Raw genomic sequence first — 7,678 nt, 5'->3', positions numbered from 1 at the left:
TCTCCTTGCAGTCCAAGGGACTCTCAAGAGTTTTCTCCAACACCATAGTTCAAAAGCATCCATTTTTTGGTGCTCAGCTTTCCTCACAGTCCAACTCTCACATCCATACATGACCACTGGAAAAATCATAGCCTTGATTAGATGGACCTTTGTTGGCAAAGTAAGTCTCTGCTTTTTAATATGCTATCCAGGTTGGTCATAACTTTCCTTTCAAGGAGTAAGCATCTTTTAATTTCATGGCTGCAATCACCATCTTCAGTGATTTTGGAGCCCAAAAAATAAAGCCAGACACTGTTTCCACTGTCTCCCCATCTATTTCCCATGAAGTGATGGGACCAGATGCCATTAGTCATTAGGGAAATGCAAATTAAAGACATAATGAGACTACTATATACTCAATGGTATGGCTAAAGTAAAAAGACAGACAATACCAAGTGTTGAAGATAATGTGGAGCAACTGTCATACATTGCTAATGGGAATGTAAGGTGATGCATTAACTTTGGAAAACAGTTAATCTCTATTATATATGTAAACATACACCTACTGTATAATCCAATAATTCCAATCCTGTTAAATAAGAGTGATAACAACATATGTCCAAAGAACTTTTACATGAAAGTTCCTAGCTGCTTTATTTAGTTTAAACCTAAATTGAAAACATTTGGTGAATGGCAACTGGCCGTATATCCATACAATGGAATAATACTCATCTATAAAGAGAAAGCAAGCTACTTTTACCAACTATTTTGATGAATTTCAGAAACATTATGCTGAGTGAAGTCAGACATAAAGGAATACATATTATATGATTCCATCATAGAAGGACTTTCTACAATGGAAGGAAAGACAAATCTATAGCTACAGAAAGCAGTTAAGTGGGCCAGAGATAACATGAGGTGGATAACTGAATTCAAAGGGAGTAAAATAGAATTTTCTGGGAATAATTGTTCATTATCTTGATTGTGGTAGTGGTTCCATGTGTGTGTACATTGAATAATGTACAAATGTACTTCTCAAACTCTATCTTTGATATGGCAGCAATACATTGAATGTAAATCATATCTCAATAAAGTTAATTAAAAAATCAAAGGAAGTGGAGTAACCAGGTTTCATAAAGTATAAAGCAAGGAGCTTTGGGGTATAAATGACATGACCTAATGGCCAGTCTCGAGAACACTGTCATATGGATCAATCAGCACTAGATTTATTCCTCCTTGTGTGGCTCTGATCAGAGCTAGTATTCCTGGCAGAGAAGGTCTGAGGAGACTAGCTGAGGTCAGGTGCCCACTCTTGGACTCAGAAAAGCTGGACCATCCTGAATGACCTTCCCGTCCAGAATGCCCTAAAAGTGGCAGAGGTGGTCCCTTAAGAAAAGGAAGGAAGGTACTGCTAACCAGAAGAAAGGGTGATGTTATCTGGTAAACAAACAAACAGAAACAGTCTTCCGTTGTTTGTTTCCAGGGGTGACCAAGGAGAATAGTGAGGGGCTTCAAATATACATGCTCATTCATTCCATTCAAGTATATCTTTGAGCATGGACTGTTTCTGCCCTGTGCTGTTACTGACTGGGATCGTATATGCCTTTGAGGTCCCTCTAAAAAGAATAGAGTTTATATTAATGTAAGGAACAGGAGTGGCTCATCTGGTGTGAATATGGAGCACAAGTCTTTTGGGGAGTGGGGAGGATAGAATTCAGCTTAATGTTGGGAAAAAAAAAAGCTAACAACTTTCCATGGTTAAGAAGTGTCTATCTTCTCAGGTCGTTCTCATGCAGGTTAATTGTTTCCTAAGAGAGAGGATGGTGATCAGAGAAGGAGATTCCAAAATTCGTGTCTCCCCAAACACACGGATGGGGAAAAGCCTTTTCATCGTTTTCACTTTCCGTCATTGGGTCTCCTGGGGTCTCCCGGGAGAGTCGGCAGAGGGAGCCATTCCCCAAGAAATCTCCGCCCGGGAGGTCTTAGCTGGCCTGGAGGGATTTTCTGCTGGCCCGTGGAGTTCTCTCTCCGCTCCGCCTCCATCAGTCGGACTCCCTCACCCCACGGCCCACGCCTCCAACCACTTTGTTGCCGCAGCGCACACTTTTGTGCTGCTAGGTCACTCCCCTTCTCGGTCCCGCGGTTGCGCTCCCTCCCTGGCACCGCTGGGGACGTGCCACCCACTCCTGCTGGTTGCCCGGGTGCTGTCCCCACTCCCCCCATCTTCACAGGGGCTCCAGAACACCTCTGGGAACCTGGACACTGGGGCCCTGAGAGTGGACTGGGACTCAGCGGGCACTCTCTCCGCTACCCCTTGGTAACCCCGCGAGGTAACCCCGGGGTGTGCCAGCTTAGTAGCCGGACCCTTGGCGGAGTCTCTCCGGGCGGTGGAAGCCGCTCAGGACACGGACAGCCCGCGATCGGGGCGCAGGAACTGGGCCGGGAGGACCCCGCAGGTCACACTAGGGGCTGCCCGCCTTGCCAAGCGACGCCCCCCTCCCCCGGCCCCCACCAGTCTCTGTCCCGGCGGCAGCAGCTGCAGCAGCGGCAACTGCTCGCATCCCGCGCCGGGCTCGGGTTACTCCCCTCCTCCTTCAGCATCGCGGGCCAGACGGAGAAAACCTGACTCAAGTTTGCAGCGAGTACTTTCCCGGTGCGCGAAACTAGGGGTCTGGAAACGCACCGAGACCCGTCTTCTTTCCCGACCCTCCAAGCCTGAACCAAGACTCCGAAGTATCGCTCTTTTGGGGACGCTGCTCGGAACCGAACTGCGCCTTTTGGAGCAGATTCCGTTTCTCCGCTGGCGCTGCGTGAAAACCCGGGGGAAAGTGTTGCGCTCTGAATCTCAGGATCTCTGGTAAGAGTTGGGCAAACTCCCTTCTGGCAGCCGCTGGACCTTGGCCGGATGGGGGGCAGATTTTCCTTAGCCAGGGTGCCCCGTGAGGTGGGGCGAGATGGGCTCGGTCTGGCTTGTTTACTGGTTTTCAGGGTTTATTGTTAGTGTTTGGATTTGGTCTTGTACTGGGAGCTGGGTAGAACTTCTTCGAGTATTTTTCGTGAGATGCCCTCCCTACGCATCTTATTTTGCATAATTTCTGCGCTTGGATTTCCTTGTTTGTGTGGATTCTCTGTCGACCAGTGTCATAGATGTGTGTAGGGAGATTGGGGAGATTGGGGAGATTGGGAATGAAACAGTTTTGGCTCTTAGGTCCACTTTGCTTCTCCTCTGGGATCTTGTTTTCTAAACTTCTCTTTCTCCAGGATTTGATATTCACATTGTGCGGTCAGACTGGGATGTTCCCTCCTGTGCTCTCAGGGTCTTTTAGGGGGCATCAGGATCACAGACTGGGTGATTTAAACTATTTGAGTACCTCAGGGGATGTTGGGAAGGGTGGTTCTTCCTGCCATGTGTGAAAGTGTTCGTGGATCAGCTGTGTCTGACTCTTTTGCCACTCCATGGACTGTAGCCTGCCAGGCTCCTCTCTCCGTGGGATTCTTCAGACAAGAATACTGGAGTGGGATGCCATTTCCTCCTCCAGTATAGTTACCATGGAAAGATCTATCTCCTGTTGGTCTTTTTAGTTCCTTGGATCTAGGACTTTTACCCCTGGTTTAGGAAAGTATTTTGTCTTTCTTCCTGGAAATGAGTGATACCACTGAGTAAATGAAATGTAGTGACATCTTTGATACTTCTTTAGAAAATATCCCCACAGGAGAATCCAAATTCCTTAGGGGAGAGTTAAAGTTTGAGATTTTTTTAGTCCTAAAGTGGGCCTCCCTGGCCTTTCTCCTTTATATTCTGAGCCTCACTTTATGTATAGTCTTCACTGTATGTGATGCTTCAGTCCTTATGGATGAAAAGACTAGGGCCAGATTATTTTCCTGATATGAACGCTCCAAGAGGTCAGCTTGCAGGGTACTTTTTGCTGTCCTGCTCTGAGGTCAAGAGTGTTCAATAGAGGGGATGCTCTGGGATCAAGGGGCCTGGGGAAAACTGCTAACTCTGCCACTATCCAGTTGTATGATTTTGGGTATTACTTAACCTTTCTCTCCTCATCTGCAAAATCAGAAAAATAATAACAATGCTCATACCAGAGGGTAGTTCAAAGGATTAAATAAGTTAATGTGTGTGTGGAATGCTAACATGCCTGGCAATCTAAGCACATATTAGCTGTTATTAGCATCATCATCATTTTTATTCTAACATTATTAACTCATATCGTGATGATATAGTTTTTGTTAGCTGTCAGAAAGTATTAGCCATTCTTTCTGTTTGGATGAGCTTTGAAAACTGCTCATCTAGGCTACACTCCCACCTAGAATGTGATGTATTGTCAAACTTTGCTCAGACATGGTCTTTGTATTGCTTGCTGCTGGGGCCTGTTTAGAGGAAAGGTGCATATTGCAGGGCTGGGATTTGTAGAGGACAGGTCTTGGTTTGAGTGTCAAAAGGTGCTTGGGACAGGTTAGCAGGTGGGAAGTCTACACTCAGTTTACAGCCTGTAAACTATAGTGCCTTAGAAACTTGTTGCTTTACTAGGCCTCCTTAAACCTATTTTTTTTTTAGAGTTCAAATCATTTGTTCAATAAATATTTATCAAGCTTCATTTACAGTTTAAGCACTGTTCTAGGTTCTATATTATTTAAATTTGTATGCTTCCTTTTAGAAATGGAAATGCACAAGTATTTGCTTTATGCCTATTCCCTCCCCCCCCACACGTTTAGAACTTCATGTGGCATTATCAGTCTATAAATTAAATCCCCAACACTCTTTAGCTCTAATGATTTCAATACCTGTTAAAATGAAGAGCCTATATGGCTGAGTGATTGAACAAAATATGCAGTATAACCTTTAGCAGGGCTCTTTTCCCATCAGCTTCATCATGTGTGGGGAGGCAGGGAAAGAGCTGTGTAATCTCTGGTGTTCCTCTGGATCTAACATCCTTAAATTAGCTGTCTTAGTTCATTGGTGGTTGTTTTTTGAATACCCTCTTTTTCTTTCAACATTTGTTTTAGGTTCATAAATTATGTCACTTACTTCATTGCATGTCAGTCAAAGTGAATAATGACACTGTTAATAAAAAAGGAAAAGCATTTGACTCTGCTTGTATTTCATCAGTTATTCTCAGATGTATATCGAAAACATAGACGAGGACTTGTTAAAAGTATTAGATGGATCTGTGAGAAACTGCTAAAATTTGACCATGTTTGACCCCGGTAAAATTGTGATTTCATGTATTTCTATTGAATATAAATCCTTGCTCCCTCCACTTGGATTCAGGTGCAGTAAGTCCTGGGTGAGATGTGGGAAGTCTGCAGTTTTACAAGTTCTCCAGATGGCTCTAATGCAAACCCAAGTGTGCACGTGCTCAATTAGCAGCCATGGATTTACTTTCCTCATGATTGTTTAATAGTGTATTTGTAAAATACACATCTGATTGTGTCATTCCCTTATTTAATAACCTTTGGCAACTCCTCAGATAGTGTTGTCAGTGTCACCTGGGTATTTATTGACAAATGCAGATTTTGGAGCTTCACCTCACATGTAAGGGCCAGAAATCTGTGTTTGAGCAAATCCCCAGATGAATCTGGTAGACGTGACCTCAAATCACATTTGGAGAAACAATGACTTATGGCATAAAACCTAACCTCTTAACACCATACATAAGACCAACTTTGCATCATCTTCTCAGGATACTTCTCTGCTACCCTGTTCTTCAGCCTTTCAGCCCCATTGATGTTGATCTTGTTACTCTTTCTTAAAGAATGAATTGCCTCATTCACTCCTTGCTGACCTGGCTGTGTATGCTTTTCCCTCTGCAGGAAATGTCTTTGCTCCTCTTTTTGGTCTAGCTAAGTTCTTACTACCTACACATCCTTCAAGATGCAGTTTAATTAAGACCTTTCCTGTGAAACTTTTCCTAGTTCTTTTACATAAACAGTGGTATCTCATGTGATTTATATTCTGCTTTGTGGATTATTTTAATATAGCATCTATCATACCGTATCAACTGTTTTACCTGAATTTTTTTCCAACTGATTGGTGAGTTTATCATTCCTTATTCTGAGCCTCTATCCAAATGACTGACACAACTACTGTTAGCTAAAAAATGCCTAAAGAATGTGGAGAAAGAATGAATGAATGAATGCATTTGACTCTTTATTGACACACCAAGTGTTTTGGTTAGTCACTAGGTACATACTTAGGATTGTGGACACGCCATTCAAGAATTTACAGTTTGGCTAGACAGAGTCTACAGAGTTAATAACATAGAGTGGAAAAAGGACAAGATAGAATATCCTAAGAAGACTTATGAACCAGATGCCCCTGAATTAATGTTGTAAGTTCAAAACTATATCCATAATATGATTCAAGAGCTGAATTTATTATACCTTTGGGATAGTTTTGGTTGTGAATGTCAGGGCACTGTAGTGGTTTACCCTGTGCTTTTTAGTTTATAGAATACCTTTCCATTTGTTTTTATATTTGATCAGAAACATGGTAACTCATTCAGTATTGTTTTCCCTACTTGAGTAGAGTAGGATGCAGTCCTAAAAATAGGTCCAAAGGTTGTGCAAAACCCTACATGTTATAGGGGTTGCTGGGCCTAGAAAGAAAAGCATATTATAAATTTTTAATTACATCTTGCCACTTAAGACACACTATTCAGTGTTTTCTTCTTTAATTTTTCTTTATTTAAGTGTTCTATAATTTTGATATTTCCTCCTGTTTGGGTCCCAGTTAACTTGTTCAAATTAAAGAAGTATCTGATTCAGACTAAAGATTTGCCATTTGGGGCATGCCTAATAACTTCCATCTTCATTTCACATATTAAGTTTATGAGACAAAGTCTTTTTATAATTATGATTATACTTTTAATTTTTTCGTTTCCCACTCATTTTTTGTAATAATGGAAATATATAATACTATTTTAACAAATGAACAAATTGCAGGGTAAGAGAAAGATGGTGATGCTTCAGAAATCGAAGTTTTAGCTCATGGGCAGCACCACCATAAAATAAACAACAAAGCAATGTTCATTTATAGGTTGATGTAAGAGATTTCCAATGACATAGAGCAGGAAGGTAGGAGCATCAAAGAATTAAGTACAAATGCCCAGATTGTTTGGACTTCAAGCAAACCAATATTAAGAACTGCCTTGGCTCTCATTTTCTTAAGGATATGTACCCAGTATTTCATTAAAAATATTAACTTAGCTTTAAGAATTAAAACAAGATTCACTGGCTTCTATTGATTAGTCTTCTTTTTCAATTGTTTCCAGTATGAACTTTTTCTATCTTAATTTAAGCTTGCATCTCGCTGTACTTTCATAAGTCTCAACTGATCTCCTAATCTCTTTATTTACTCATTCATTCATTTATTCTCCCTCTCTGAATTTCCCAAGATTTTATATTTATCTCTTGACTCCCTTTTCTTCCCAATTTAAGGTTATTTTTCGCTATAATCCTTCTCCTTTTCAAAACAGTTTTTGCAGAAGTTTAATTTATAGCACTTCATAAAAGGATTTCTTATACTATCAGGAAAAACTAAGATGCAAACCAATGTTATTCTCCTTGATACAACTTTATTTGTAAAACTGCAGGTCACCGTGTGGCTTCTATTTGATGACGTATACTTTGTGCCATTAGCCAGTCTGGAAAGTGTGAATGTGATAATATATCCTGTCATTATGGATGT

General features: G+C 41.5%; 1 protein-coding gene across 3 annotated transcripts in view; it reads left to right on the top strand.

The window, feature by feature from the left end:
- Positions 1 to 2,424: 2,424 nt before the first annotated feature.
- MEGF10 (multiple EGF like domains 10) overlaps positions 2,425 to 7,678 on the top strand; it is a 171,516-nt gene continuing 166,262 nt past the window's right edge. The window contains exon 1 of one of the 3 annotated variants that reach the window (XM_065918180.1): positions 2,425 to 2,836. The gene's annotated coding sequence lies outside the window, so the exon portion shown is untranslated. The remainder of the gene's footprint in view (positions 2,837 to 7,678) is intronic. The other 2 variants (XM_065918182.1, XM_065918183.1) reach the window with 2 other exon arrangements.

The sequence above is a fragment of the Muntiacus reevesi genome, chromosome 1, assembly GCF_963930625.1.
Source record: "Muntiacus reevesi chromosome 1, mMunRee1.1, whole genome shotgun sequence".
In the NCBI taxonomy this organism is placed as follows: Eukaryota; Metazoa; Chordata; class Mammalia; order Artiodactyla; family Cervidae; genus Muntiacus; species Muntiacus reevesi.
Note: the sequence above shows the minus strand (reverse complement) of the source record. Positions and strands in the feature narration are given on the sequence as shown.